Consider the following 15,909-nt stretch of genomic DNA (forward strand, 5'->3'; position numbering starts at 1 on the left):
TGCTTCTGCTAAGGATTTTATATTGAAAAGGAGTTTGCAATACTAGACATTAAAGATTAAAGAAAGGCTCCAAAGTCATCTCATGTAAATATTTACCCCCTATTTTCTCCTGCTTTCAAGGTTTCTATCTAATTATTGCATAATTACCTATATTGGAAAATATATATTAACAAACGTTGGCCTTACTCTTAGGATATTCAAGGTAAACCTTATAAATTAAAAGTAATATTTTAGCATATAAATGATCTAAATTGATAATCAGAAAATAATTTATTTTTGTAGGTAACAACAAATTCTTGATATTATCAAGAATCAATACCCTCTGACAAAATTACTTTGTGGATTTGGTACCTTGTAATTATTTTTTCTATAATGAATGTAAATGATGAATAAATGAGAGAGAATATTTTCAAGCTTATATACAGTCCATTTATTGTTTGTTAATCACTGAGCCAAATCTAGTTGTGGTCAAATAAATATTCAAAAGATGCCATGTTATTTTTTCTGTACAAATATATTGCTCCCCATTGATCTACTATTAGGCATTTTTCTCCTCCTATAGTGTTTGTAACTCTCACCCATGGTCATTTCTAAATGCTAAACTACAAACACAATTTCATCAAAGCTTACGATTAAAACTTAGGAGGCAAAGAATGACTTAGGCATAGAGGTACTTCTAATTTTAGGAGTTATATGGATTTCATTTCTCAGTTGAAGAAATACCATTTGAAAGAAAAAAGCAAGCCTGAGATTGAAGCAATGAGTTAGACAGTTTTTAGGAGAAAAACAAAAGATGTTGTGGGAATAAACAGACCTTGGTTGGCCAGAGGAAATGGAGGACTTTCCTTGGTGACTTCTTCCAACTAGATTGAAACTTCTAGAAACAGAGACAATGGAGCATAGGAAACAAAGACTAGGATGAGAATGCAAAGGAGATGGTGGGAAATGCAGTGAGAGTGAGTAATTTCCCAAAGACAGACATCAACTTTGTACCTTCAATCTCCATTTTATTTTTTCTGCAAAAGTCAACATAAAAACTTATTTTGTCTTACTGCATCAGAGATTTAGAGATATCATTAATGAGGACACTGAGAGTTGGCACCATTATGAGCAAATCTCTCCATGACTAATAAGTTTAAGGAATAAAATGTTACTGTTATTTCTGTCTCATTTGAAAGTTAATTCTTCTTACCAAAATAATGGCCAACTTTTCTGAATTTGTTATTATATTTCAATTCCTTAAACCTCATTTGAATCTTATTTCCCTTTATTTTGAGTTTTATTATCCTTGATTTTGTTCTTTTATGGTAAACATCAAAATCATGTAATATTTTTATTCATACCTTAACCCCCAAACTTACACACACATGCAATTAATCTTTACTTACCTGCTTTAGCAGCTACTTAGCAAGAAAATTTAGGGAAGCCTCACCATAAATTACATGCTTATAATCTAAAAACCCCTAGCAACTTGTGCAAATCTTTAACGTTTCTCCCTCCAGATGGTGAGCTTTTTGAGAGCTGAATAAAAGCCAACACATATAATAACTGGGGATGGTACACTGTGAATAAGTATGGAATGAATAGCTACCAGATAAGGTGAACATATAGTTCCCTATTTAATATTAAATAACACATGCAAATCCCTTGACCTGACTAATACTTAGTTTGACTGAGTACCATTAATGGTCATTCAGATGGATGCCAGCAATTCACCTTGTCCATTTCCATTGAGATACCTTGTAATAGGCATGTACATATTTTACCTTTGAGGATTTTTTCTCCTTCTGCCAGATAGTTTCCTTTGCATAATATAACCAGTTTCTTAAAATAGGAATTTCCTTTTCCCTGAGCCAGATTTTCCAAACTTAAAAGTAAAATTTTCCCAGTGCTAAAGCGAAGCATTTTTCCATATTGTCTGACATTATTGTTCTGTTGTACATGCATTTTTTAAGCTACTTAATCAACGTATTGTGAAACATCATCTGTTAAAGTTTCACACTTTCAAATGGAACATTAAGTTTATCATATGCAGACTAAATTTAGATAGGAGAACCAAAGCTGAACATAATAGATTAGCAAGAATGTGAAAGAAATCAATGATTCAGCATTTTTGATTAATAGTATATTCAGTTTCTGCAAAACTGCTGGATTTTGATAAGACCATCCATATTTCTTAATATTACTGAGATAATGAAGCTCTCCACAAGTCAACATACACATGGTAACTGGCATTCCTAGCAAGATTCAGGAATGTTGTAATGTACCTTAAAAGTATACATCAACTATGAACTCCAAGTATTACTTTATCTTTCCCTCTCCATTAAATATATTCAAGTCTGGGTCAGTTCAGATACAGGAAAATATTTTAATACATGTACATTATATTCTTTTCATAATCTAAGCTTTTTAAAGTTTTACAATATTGGAATGAAACCTGTTCATCAAATTTCTCTTAATTTAATAAGGACTCAACTACATTAATAAAAAACTGTATACATGATTTCTTCAATAGAATGGTAGTAATTATTTCTCTGTTCTATAACTTAAAAAGAAATGATTCATTTAAAAATGACCAAACACCAAAAGTTGGTGCAGACGTGGAAAGCAGGGGTTAAAACTGATACATTTCTTTCTTAAACTCTAGTAAGAGACAAGTATAGTCATTATGTGTGCTTTGTGGAAAAGTCATGACAAATTTAATGGTTTAACATGACACACAGTTATAATTTCACAGTATTTGTGAGTCAGGAATCTGGATATAGCTTTGCTTGGTCCTTGGCTTCAGAGTCTCTCGTGAAGTCAGTCAATGGTATCAATAAGACTTGGGTCTCATGTGAAGGCCTAATTGGGGAAGAATTCAATTCCAAACTCACTTACATGGTTGTTGCCAGGAATGACTTGATTTGGGGATGTTAAACTGAGGATCTCATCTTTCTAGCTGGCTGTTGACCAGTGGCTGTTGACCCTTAGCTCCCTGCCACATGGGCCTCACTGGCATGGCAACTTGCTTCACCAAACCAGCAAGAGAAAGAGTGATAAAGAGGATCTTCTAAATGGAAGTTAGAAATCTCTTTTAACCTAATCACAGAAGTGGTACCTTTGCCATATTCTATCATTTAGAAACAAGTTACTAGGCCAGCCCACATTCAGGGAAAGGGATTATACAAGAACTTGGATACCAGGAGCTAGAGATCATTGGAGGCCGTCTTAAAGTCTGCTCATAACAGAATATTAATTGCGAGAGAAACTCCTTGCAGAAAAAAAAATTATTTTCAATAAAAGACATGTGTGTAGGACTAAATGATAGTGTTCAGTTTTGATATTTGGAAGCTACAAAGTAAATTGCAGGATAATTTCTTTCTTTATAAGTATTTCATGGTTTTTCAAATTTGATTATCCAGTGTATTCTTCATAGATGGTGTAGTACTGTATTATAATGAATAGGAATGTATTTTGAAAATGTAGTTGAAGAAATAATGAGATCATGCATGTGCCTTTAAAAAAGTCAGGTCACCATACTCCCAACAAGGACACCATATAATAAGAACAAATATCTAAACGGTAACACCGGGAAGAATTCTTATGCATTATTTACTGAAGCTATATTAAAGTGATAAAACAAGTAATGCCAAATACAATTTTAAAAATTGTGAAAATCTTCAAAATGGACCAAAGAGAATATTGAGTATCCTCAGTTGAAACAAGGCATTGTCTAGTTCACCATCCACATTATCTGATTTTCTTGAGTTTCTGAGACTTGCCATGTCTTTGATTTACCACTACCAAATTGATACAGACTTTCTTATGTACCTATTTGTGGCATGAGTGTTTAAAACACATGTACATTTGAGTACTAATATATGACACCTAAAATATAGTCAATGATGTGTGAACTGATTAACCATTTCATAATTTTTATATACTCTGTCATTGAAAATTGATATTAAAATTTATAGCCAGCTATTGTAAATTGCAATGAAAAAACACTTCATTAAGTTTTAGTAATAAAGAATGAAGGACATCTTTTAGAAATGAAAGAGGCATGGATTTAATTAAAATGTAAAATTATTGTTGAAACAAAGGTCATAACCATAAAATGTAATTGAAAGAAGTTCATTATCTTGTACCCTAATATGTTCTTTCCATTTCAAAATGTATATTGCATATTTGACATTTAGAGAATAAATATCATTTTATTTAAGTGAATGAACTAAGATAAGAATTATTATAAACTATATACTTTAGGGAATTTTTTCAAATATTAATTTTTCTGTATATGCAATTTACTCTCCTTAAATACCTGGACGAGTAAATTTTTTTTCTAACATTAGAGGCAAATGCAGCGATGGACTTCAATATGCTAAAACTTTCTTTACAATTATGTAAGCATTCTTTGACTCATTAGATTGTAAGGTATTTATTGTCAGCCTCATTAAACTTCTGATTATGTATATAATTTATGAATATAACTATAAATGGTTATCGATATTATGTATTAAATTATTTAAAACATTATGCATTATTATAAAAACTTAAGCTGTAGATAGAAGGTACACCTAAGCCCTTTTTGCGATCACTGTAGCTGCTGCTGTTTTAACTCTGGTTAGAGATGGAGTAACACAGTATATTGAAAAGAGCATTCCCCTGGGAATAGCGCGAATTGCTTTAGCTGTGTGATACTGGAAATAAATCATCATATTTCCCTAGGCTATGTTCTCTACATCTGTCAAATAAAAAGATGAAGGGCCTCTATGATCCATTGTATGTATAAATCTTATATTCTGGAAATCTTCATAGATGTACAAGAAACCATAGGAATTGTAGATACCTTTTATTTTCTGCCTTTGTGTTCTGGAATTAGGTTAAAAAGGTCATTTTCTGTCTTTTATTTTTGTAACTCATGCAAGGGAATAAATACAGTGCTTGAAGTCAGCTTTACACAATGAATTATCTTCTAGAGAACATTTAAGAGCACATCTGAGGGTGTAAAATACTTTATAATAATGATGAGAAATAGAAGCTTTTTAGCATAACAGACACATTATGATGACCAAAACTACTAATGAGGTTTCAAAACTGTGGCAAATCTTTTAATAATACTTATTTTTTGTACTGATTTTTACATACTACTTAAAATATACTCTTTGTAAATACTGAGATGACAATTAACCGTAATAAGCTTTCTATATTTTACACCATGTAATTCTTGAATTGCCACTTCCCTCCTCAAAGAAACTCTATCCATATGCATAAATATCAATGAAATACAAAAATATTATGGGAAAGTGTTTTATGCTGCTGTTATTTTAGAAGAGAAATAATAAGTAACTTCACTCTTTATTAATTAAGCAAAAAAGCATAGGAGAATGTCTGCCCTAAAATTGTTTCACCCCATTTTGGTTGTCAAAAGCACAAAGAATACAACATATTACATACAATTTACAATTGTATACACTGGTGTTTTTATCCTGTAATGGATATATTCTATTCTGTAAAACCAAATCCATGTATAATTGTATTTGAGGTTCTTAATAATATAATTTATTTACTGATTGAAATATCCCTAAGGAGAAGAAATATGGTATTTTTTTAAGTATATAATATAGTCAGTATCAAGTTCACTTAGTGATTTTATTTGTTTAAGAAACTCAACTTTCTGGGTTAAATGTAGTTTTAACAGAAAGGATATCTTTAAAATGTAAATTGTCAGTCTAACAGTTTTAAAAGTGAAGTTATATTCAAGATGGTCTATTTCTTAGTAAATCATTATAAAGAAGCTTTTAAAATGTGCTTCATTTATCCCAGAAATAGAATTCTGATTAAAACACATAATGCTGAAAATATACTCCTATCCCACCACTAAATAGATTTCCCCTGTTATTTTCTTGCAGTGAAGAGTCTCATAACTTTGTTTAGAAAAACAACTGAATCATTCCAATGAAGAACTTGCAATGAAGGTCTAATTGCTCTTTGAAATACGGGATTCTTCTTACTAGATACTAACACTGAATGGTTTTTAGTCTTCCACATTTTTACACTGTAATTCAGTGTGTTTAGTTTATCCCTTTTACCTATGTTGATATCCAAAACTGAAAGAGAAGCAAAACAAAAAAAATTGATTTTTAGAAGAGCAAAGTGAATATTTAGTTTAATTAAAAGTATGCAATCCTTGGAAAGCTACTTTTATATTATATTACCATTAGTATTAAATTCTACAAATAGAAATTGATTTTAGTCAGTAAATCTATTTTGGTTCTGACTCCAAAAGTTACAAATTTATATTGTACAATTACACTATTGAACAAAAATAACAAGTGTTTAAATAAATTAGAAAGTGTAAACAACTGATAGACATCATTAGAGGTTTAGGATAGATATTAGAGGTTTAGGATAGACATTAGAGGTTTAGGATAATATGAAAATATTGCAACAGAAAAAAACTTTTCATATAACAAAGTCAGTGAATATACAAAAGAATCTTTGCCTGTTTTGATTATGAAATAAGCAACACCAGATTTGTTTTTATGTGAAAAGAAAAATAAGTCTTCAAACCTAAGCAATCATCATATATGTAGAAATCTGTGCACTTGACTGACAGCCATTTAGCTCTAGACTAAGCTGTAAATGGAAAATGGTTGCATTCCAAATCTCCATTTATAATTGTTTACATCACTATAATTTCACACAAACTTTGTGCTGTTATCTGAAAAAAAGCATATAATGCAGCTGAAAAGGAAATTTTAGAATATATTACTAATGAACGTGTATCCTTTAGAAGTACCATTTGTTGCACAGTTTTTATAGTTTAGCTTAAAACAAAGAATCTGAACTTTTTAAATTGAAGTATAGTTGTTTAACAATGTTGTGTTAATTTCTGCTGGACATCAAAGTGACTCAGTTGTACATTATACATATATGTACATTCTTTTAAAAATTATTTTCCATTATGGTTTACCACAGGATTTTGAATATAGTTCCCTGTGCTATACAGTAGGACCTTGTTGTTTATCCATTCTATGCATAATGGTTTGCATCTGCTAAACCCAAGCTCCCAATTCATTCTTCACTGCCCGCCCTTGGCAACCACAAGTCTGTTTTCTATGTCTGTGAGTCTGTTTCATAGATAGGTTCATTGTGTCATATTTTAGATTCCATATATAAGTGATTTCATAGATAGGTTCATTGTGTCATATTTTAGATTCCATATATAAGTGATATCATATGGTATTTGTCTTTCTCTGAGTTACTTCACTTAGTATGATAATCTATAAATCCATCCATTTTGCAATATGTATTAGTTTACATCCATTATTCATTCATTCCTTCATTTGACAAATAATTATTGAGCATCTACCATGTGCTAAGCACTGTTATAAGGGCTTGAGATTAGCCAGTGAACAAAATTTGTTTACATTATATCAGATCTATCCCTCATATGTAGCTGCTACAAAAGTCAACCCAACTTGGCCACTACTGCTACAAAAAATTGTTTCCATTTAATATTGTTCCAAGTAATAACCTGCATTAATGAACTCCCACAACTTTTTTTAAAGGTCTAGTCTTAAGGACCATACCTGTCCTTAAACATTTTCATCAGGTGAACATTCTGGTCATAATTTTTTCCTCATACCAGTAAAGCCTATTATTTAGCCTTCATTAAAATTTATGTTTTCCACATAGAATGTTCCGTACTTCTGTTACCTTCCCAGTTTCTTTCAGTTAACCGTTCAAAGTTTTGCACTTTAATGGTTGTCTTGCTGATCTTCTGTACACTGGGAGGAATGATTCAGGATTTCTACATGCTACCATGCCACCAAAGAGACACTCATGGAGTACTGAATAGAATACTAAATGAAGAATAGCTCTGTTCTTAGTGAATCAAGGAAGTCACATCTTCTAAAGAAGATGAATAAAGCCATCTGCTTGAAGTAACTGATGTGAACCAGAAAAAAGACAAAAGCATAATCTGTCACTAACATCAGTAAAATGTTGGCTTCAGTTCCATTACTATGGTTAATACTTGAATGACTATGGTACAATCAATCACCTACTAAATTTCACTTGGCTTATCAGGAAAAAGTAAACAATAACACCTATTTCATAACACTGATTTTATAATTGTATATACACACACACACAAACATAATATCTTATATTGAGGTACAGTTTTATAATATTATGTTTCAGGTATACAAAATGATTCACAGTTTTTAAAGGTTATATTCCATTTATAGTTATTATAAAATCTTGGCTGTATTCCCTGTGCTGTATAAGATATCCATGTAGCTTATATATTTTATACATAATAGTATGTAGCTCTTAATCCCCTACCCCTATCTTGCCCCTCCCCTCTTTTCTCTCCCTACTGGTAAACACTTTTTTGTTCTCCATATCTCTAAATCTGTTTCATTTTTGTTGTTTTCACTAGGTTGGGTTTTTTTTGGTTTTTTTTTTTAGATTTCACTAGTGAGTGATATCATACAGTATTTTTCTTCCTCTTTCTGGCTTATTTCACTAAGTATAATATCCTCCAAGTCAATCCATGTGTTGCAAATGGCAAAATTTCATTATTTTTTTATGGCTGAGTAGTATACCATTGTAGATATATATATGTATATTATGTATATATACATATATATATATACACACACACCACATTTTCTTTATCCATTGATCTGTTGATGGACATTTAAGTTCTTTCCATATCTTGACTATTGTAAGCAATGCAGCTATGAACATTGGGATGCATGTATCTTTTCAAATTAGTGCTTTTTTTTTTTTTCTGGATATATACTCAGCAGTGGAAATGCTGGATAATATGGTAGCTCTATTTTTATTTTGAAGAAACACTGTAGTTTTTTCCACAGTGGCTGTACCAACTTATATTCCCGCCAACAATATGCAAGGGTTCCTTTCTCTCCATAACCTTGCCAACATTGGTTATTTGTGGTCTTTTTGACTATAGCCATTCTTATGGGTGTAAGGTGACCTCTTATGGTGGTTTTAACTTGCATTCCTCTGATCATATATGTTGAGGATCTTTTAATGTGCCCATAAGCCATCTGTATGTCTTCTTTGGAAAAATGTCTATTCAGGTTTTCTGCCCGCTTTTTATTTAGGATGTTTGATTTTTTTTTGATGTTGGGTTGTATGAACTATTTATATACTTTGGATACTAACACATTATCAGTCACATCATTTGCAAATATTTTCTCCCATTCTGATGGTTGTCTTTTCATTTTGTTGATGATTCCCTTTGTTGTGCAAAAGCTTTTAAGTTTAATTAGGTCCCATTTTTTAATGTTTGCTTTTGTTTCTTTTGCCTTAGGAGACAGATGCAAAAATAATTGCTACAATTTATGTCAGAGTGCTGTGCCTATGTTTTCTTCTAGGAGTATTACAGTTTCCAGTCTTATATTTAAGCCTTTAATCCATTTTGAGTTTATTTTTGTATATAATGCTAAAGAATGTGGTAATTTCATTCTTTTCAATGTAGTTGCCCAGATTTCCCAGCACCAATTATTGAAGAAACTGTCTTTTCTTCATTGTATATTCTTACCTCCTTTATCATTGATTAATTGGCTATAAGAGCAAGGTGCATTTCTGAGCTCTCTGTTCCATTCCATTGAACTGTGTCTGTTTTTGTGCCAGTACCATACTGTTTTGATTACAGTAGCCTTTTAGTATAGTCTGATGTCAGTGAACATGATACCACCAGCTATATTTTTCTTTCAAAGGTTTTTTGGCTATTTGGGGTCCTCTGTTTTTCCATATACATTTTTAAATTATTTGTTCTAGTTCTAAGAAAAATGCCATTGGTATTCTGATAGGGATTGTATTGAATCTGTAGATTGCCTTAGGTAGCATGGCCATTTTAACAATATTAATTCTTCCAGGCCATGAACATGGTATATATTTTCATGTGCTTGTGTCATCTTCAATTTCTTTTATCAATGTTTTATAGTTTTCTGAGGACTGGTCTTTTACCTCCTTAGGTATAGGTTTATTCCTAGGTATTTCATCCTTTTTGATGCAATTATAAATGGGATTGTTGTCTTAATTTCTTTTTCTGATAGTTCATTGTTAGTACGTAGAAGTACAACATATTTCTGAATATTAATTTTGTATCCTGCAAATTATCCCAATTCATTATAGACCTCTAGTAGTTTTTGGTGACATCTTCAAGATTTTCTATGTATAGTATCGTGTCATCTACAAACTGACAGTTTAACTACTTCTTTTCCAATTCAGATTATGTTTGTTTCTTGTCTGTTTTCTGTAGCTAGGACTTTCAATGCTATGTTGATTAAAAGTGGCAAGAGTGGGTGTGTTCATCTTTTTTCTGATCTTGGAGGAAATGCTTTCAGTTTTACACCACTGAGCATTTGGTTAGCTATGCGCTTGTCATATATAGCCTTTATGTTGATGTATTTTCCCTCTATAGCCACTTGGAGTGTTTTTTTCCTAAATGGATTTTGAATTTTTGTCAAGCTTTTTGTGCATCTATTGAGATGAACAAATGATTTTCATTCTTCAGTTTATTAATATGATATATCACATTGGTTACATTGTGGATACTGAAACATCCTTAAATCCCTGAGATAAATCCCACTTAGTCATGGTTTATGATCCCTTTAATGTATTGTTGAACTCAGTTTGTTCATTTTGGGGTGAGGATTTTTACAATTATGTTCATCAGTGATATTGGCCAGTAATTTTCTTTTTTGTTATATGTTTGTCTGGTTTTGGTATTGGGGTCATGCTGGCCTCATAAAATGATGTTGGAAGCATTTCTTCCTCTGCAATTTTTTGAATAGTTTGAGAATGATAACTATTAACTGTTCTCAAAATATTTGGTAGAATCCACTTGGGAAACCTTCTGCTCCTGTACTTTGTTTATTGGCAGTTTTTAAAATTACTGATTCAATGTCATTACGGTTAATTAGTCTGTATATGTCTTCTATTTCTTCCTGGTTCAGTCTTGGGACACTATACATTTCTAAGAATTTGTCCATTTCTCCTAGGTTGTCCATTTTATTAGCATAATTGTTCATAGCTGCTTATGATCTTTCATATTTTTGTGGTATAGGATGTAACCTCCTTTTTCCTTTCTGATTTTCTTGATTTGAGCCCTCTTTTTCTTTATTCTTTGTTGTTTTCTTTTTTTGCTGTATGCGAGCCTCTCACTGTTGTGGCCTCTCCCGTTGCAGAGCACAGGCTCCGCACACGCAGGCTCAGCAGCCATGGCCCTAGGACCCAGCCGCTTCACGGCACGTGGGATCCTCCCGGACCAGGCACAAACCCGTGTCCCCTGCATCGGCAGGCAGACTCTCAACCACTGTGCCACCAGGGTAGCTCAAGCCCTCTTTCTCTTAATGTGTATGGCTGAAGATTTATCAATTTTGTTTATCTTTTCAAAGAACCAGCGCTTAGTTTCATTTCTTTTTTCTATTGTTTTTTTAGTTTCTATTCCATTTATTTCTACTCTGATCTTTGATTTATTTCCTTCCATTAACTTTGGTTTTTGTTTGTTCTTCTTTTTCCTGTTCCTTTAGGTATAAGGTTAGGTTATTATTTGAGATTTTTCTTGTTACTTGAAGTAAGCTTTTATCACTATAAACTTCCCTCTCAGAACTGCTTTTTCTGAATCCCATAGATGTTGGATCATTGAGTTTTCATTTTCATTTGTCTCCAGGTATTTTTTTAATTTCCTCTTTGATTTGTTTAGTGATCCATTTATTGTTTAGTAGCATGTTGTTTAGCCTCTACCTGTTTGTATTTTATGCAGTTTTTTTATCCTTGCAGTTGATTTCTAGTCTCACAGAAAAGATGCTTGATATGATTTCAATTTTCTTATATTTAACACGGTTTGTTTTGTGGCCTAAAGTTTGATCTATCCTGGAGAATTTTCCATATGCACTTGAAAAGAATGTGTATTCTGCTACTTTTGGATGGAATGTTCTACATATATTAAGTTCATCTGGTCTAATATGTCATTTAAGGCCAGTATTTCCTTACTGATATTCTTACTGGTTGATCTGTCCACTGATGCAAGTGAGGCATTGAAGTCCCCTACTATTATTCTGTTACGGTCAGTTTCTCTCTTTATGTCTGTTAATACATGCTTTATGTATTTAGGTGCTCCTCTGTTAGGTGCATATATATTTACACTTGTTATATCTTCTTCTTGCATTGATCCCTTGATTATTATGTAATGTCCTTCTTTGTTTCTTGTAACAGTTTTTGTATTAAAGTCTATTTTGTCTGACACATAAATATTACTACCTCAGCTTTCTTTTGATTTACATTTGCATGGAATAAGCTTTTAGATTTCCTCACTTTCAGTCTGTTTGTGTCTTTAGATCTGAAGTGAGTCTCTTGGAGGTAGCATACATATGGGTCTTGTTTTTGTATCTATTCAACCACTGTATATCTTTTGATTGAAACATTTAATCCATTTACATTTAAAGTGATTATTGGTGTGTGTGTTCTTATTTTCATTACGTTAATTGTTTTAGGGTTGATTTTTTGTTCTTTACTGTTTCTTTCTTTTGTTTCCTTCTCTTGTGATTTGATGACTATCTTTAGTGTTATGTTTGGATTCCTTTCTCTTTTTTGTGTGTGTATCTATTACAGATTTTTGGTTTGTTTTTATGATGAGGTTTATGTATAGCAATATGTATATATACATGATTGTTTTAAGTTGCTGATGTCTTAATTTCAAATTCATTTTAACAACCCTACATTTGTACTCTCCTCCCCTTACAATTAGTGTTTTTGCCATCATATTTTACATCTAATTTTTTTGTGTATCACTTAACTGCCTATCGTGTATATAGATGATTTTACTACTTTTGTGTTTTAACTTTACTACTAGCTTTGTGAGTGCATGATTTACTACCTTTACTCTGTATTTGCCTTTATCATAATGCTGTTTGAAAAATCAGCAAGATAATGTAAATAGAGAATCTGGAACCATGTTTGGAGACCAGCAGGTACTTTGGGAAAGTTACAAACTATAAAACAGGTTTATTTTATAATTATATTAGGTCATTGTTTTTTGTAGTTAAAACTTCAGGAATGACTTCTTACCAGAAAAAGGGATAAAAGTGATCTTTTATGAATAAATTTCTTTCTTATATGTGAGGGAAGAGACTCTCAAAATAATCATATAAATTCTTATAGAACAATAAAATGAATTAAAAGCAGTTTCCACAGGTAAATGTTTTCCACAGCTGCCAGACACAATTTTGTTTACCTAATATTTACTTAGTATTTGAAAGTTTTGAAATTTATGTACAGCAATGTCCCTCTGCAGTTAAAATTTAAAAGTTGCTATCACATGCAGCTGGAGCATCCAATAAAAACAAGAAGGCTTATTTTATGGGCTTATTTTTATTTAAGTAGTTTATTTTTTCACTTTCCTAAATGGTTAATAATTTGTGATTAAAAACATTTATACATGAAAAATGTATTTATAAATTCAGCTAGCTTAGTAACTCCCCAAGGGTCATTTTTTATATTCTAAAAATAAATATTATGATTACTTAGAATACTTAAAAATTAGAAATTTAATCCACCATGGTTATCTTTGCTGCATTTTTTTCAGTTTTATTGAGATATATTTAACTTACATCATTGTACAAGTTTAGGGTACACAACATAATGGTTTGATTTACAGCTGTAGTGAAATGATTACCTCAATAAGCTTGGTTAGCATCCATCATTACCTATAGATAGAATTAAAAAGCCAAAAAAAAAGTTCTGGTGATTAGAATTCTTAGGAACTACTATCTTATCTTTCAGATATGCCAAACAGCAGTCTTAACTATAGTCATCATGCTATACATTACATTCCTATTACTTAATTTCTCTTATAACTGGAAGTTTGTACACTTTGACCACCTTCCTCCAATTTTCCTGCCCCACATCCTCTGTCTCTAGTAACCACAAATCTGATCTCTTTTTCTATAAATATTTTTTAAGATTCCACATATAAGTGAGATCATACAGTAGTTGTCACTTTCTGATTTATTTCACTTAGCATAATGCCTTCAAGGTCCATCATGTTATGGCAAATGGCAGATTTCCCCGTTTTTGTGGATGAATAATATTCCTGTGTGTGTGTGTGTGTGTGTGTTGTGTGTGTGTGCATATGTGCATGTGAACTTCTTTTCCCATTCATGTGTCACTGGATATTGAGGTTGTTTCCACATCTTGGCTGTTATAAATAATGCTGCAGTGAATATGGGTGTAGAGAGATCTTTTCCAGTTAGTGATTTTGTTCCCTTTTGTTATATTTCTAAAAGTGAAATTGCTGGCTCATAGGGTAGTTATATTTTTCATTTTTAGAAGATTCCCCATGCTGCTTCCATAGTAGTTGCACCAGTTTACAATCCCACCAACAGTGCACAAAGGTATCCTTTTCTTCACAATCTTGTCAGCATTTTTTATCTCTTGTCTTTTTGATGATGGTCGATCTAACAAGCATGAGATGATATCTCATTTTGGTTATGATTTACATTTCCCTAATAAATAGTGATTTTGATCATCTTTCATGTACCAGTTGGCCATTAATATATCTTTGAGGAAAATGTCTATTCAGGTCTTTTGTTCATTTTTAATTGGATTTGTAAAAATATTGAGCTGTATAACTTCTTTGTATATATTGGATATTAACCTCTTATTGATATATGGTTTCCAAATAATTTTTCCCATTTTATAGGTTGTCTTTTTACCTTGCTGATTTTTTTTAATTCTATGCAGAAGTTTTACAGTTTGATGTAGTCCCACTTCTTTATTTTTGATTTTGCTGCTTGTGTTTTAGGTGTCATATCCCAAAAATCATTGAAAAGACCCATATCAAAGAGTTATTTTTCTGTTTTTCTTAGTCTGTCATGGTTTCCAGTCTTACATTTCAGTCTTAATCCTTTTCAAGATCATTTTTGTGAGTGGTTCAAGATAGGGGTCTAGTTGCATTCTTTTACATGTGAATATCCAAGATGGTCTTTTCACCATTGAGTATTCTTGGCTCTCTTGTTAAATCTAGTTGGCTGTATATACTTGAGTTTACTTTTGTTCTCAGTTCTTATTTCTGTTTCACTGATCTATTTGTCTGTTTTTATGCCAGTACCATACTGTTTTAATTACTATAACTTTATGGTATAGCTTGAAATCAAGAAGTAGGATGACTCTCACTTTGTTTTTCTTTCTCAGGATTACTTTTGTTATTCAGGGTGTTGCAATGCATATTTTAGAATTGTTTCTCTGACTTCTGTTTAAAAAAAAATAATTTGGAATATTGATAGGGATTGCATTGAATCTAAAGCTGGCTTTTGGACATTTTAACAATATTAATTCTTCCTATTCATGAACACAAGAAACCTTTCCATTTATTTGTGTAATCTTCAATATCTATCATCAATGTCTTATAGTATTCAGAGTAGAGATATTTAACCTCCTTGGTTAATATTATTCCTATATATATTATTGTTTTTGATGCTATCATAAATTGGATCATTTTCTTTATTTTTCAAAAAATATATTAGTATGTACAAATGTTACTGATTTTGGTGTTTATTTTGTATCTAGCAACTTTAATGTATTTGTTGATTAGATCTGATAGATTTTAGTGGAGACTGAGATTTTCTAGATATAAAATTATGCTATTGGCAAATAGAATTTAACTTCTTCCTTTTTAATTCCAATGCTATTTATTTATTTATTTATTTGTTTTTTTGTTTGTTTGTTTGCCTGATTGTTCTGGCAAGTACATCCATTACTGTGTTGAATAGGAGTGTGAGAGTGTTGGCATCCTTGTGTTGTTCATGGCCTTAGAGTAAAAGCTTTTAACCTTTCACCATTGAGTATGTTAGCTGTGGGCTTATATATATACATTATATATAT

Source organism: Neophocaena asiaeorientalis, unplaced genomic scaffold (genome assembly GCF_003031525.2).
Source record: "Neophocaena asiaeorientalis asiaeorientalis breed wild unplaced genomic scaffold, Neophocaena_asiaeorientalis_V1.1 scaffold244, whole genome shotgun sequence".
In the NCBI taxonomy this organism is placed as follows: domain Eukaryota; kingdom Metazoa; phylum Chordata; class Mammalia; order Artiodactyla; family Phocoenidae; genus Neophocaena; species Neophocaena asiaeorientalis.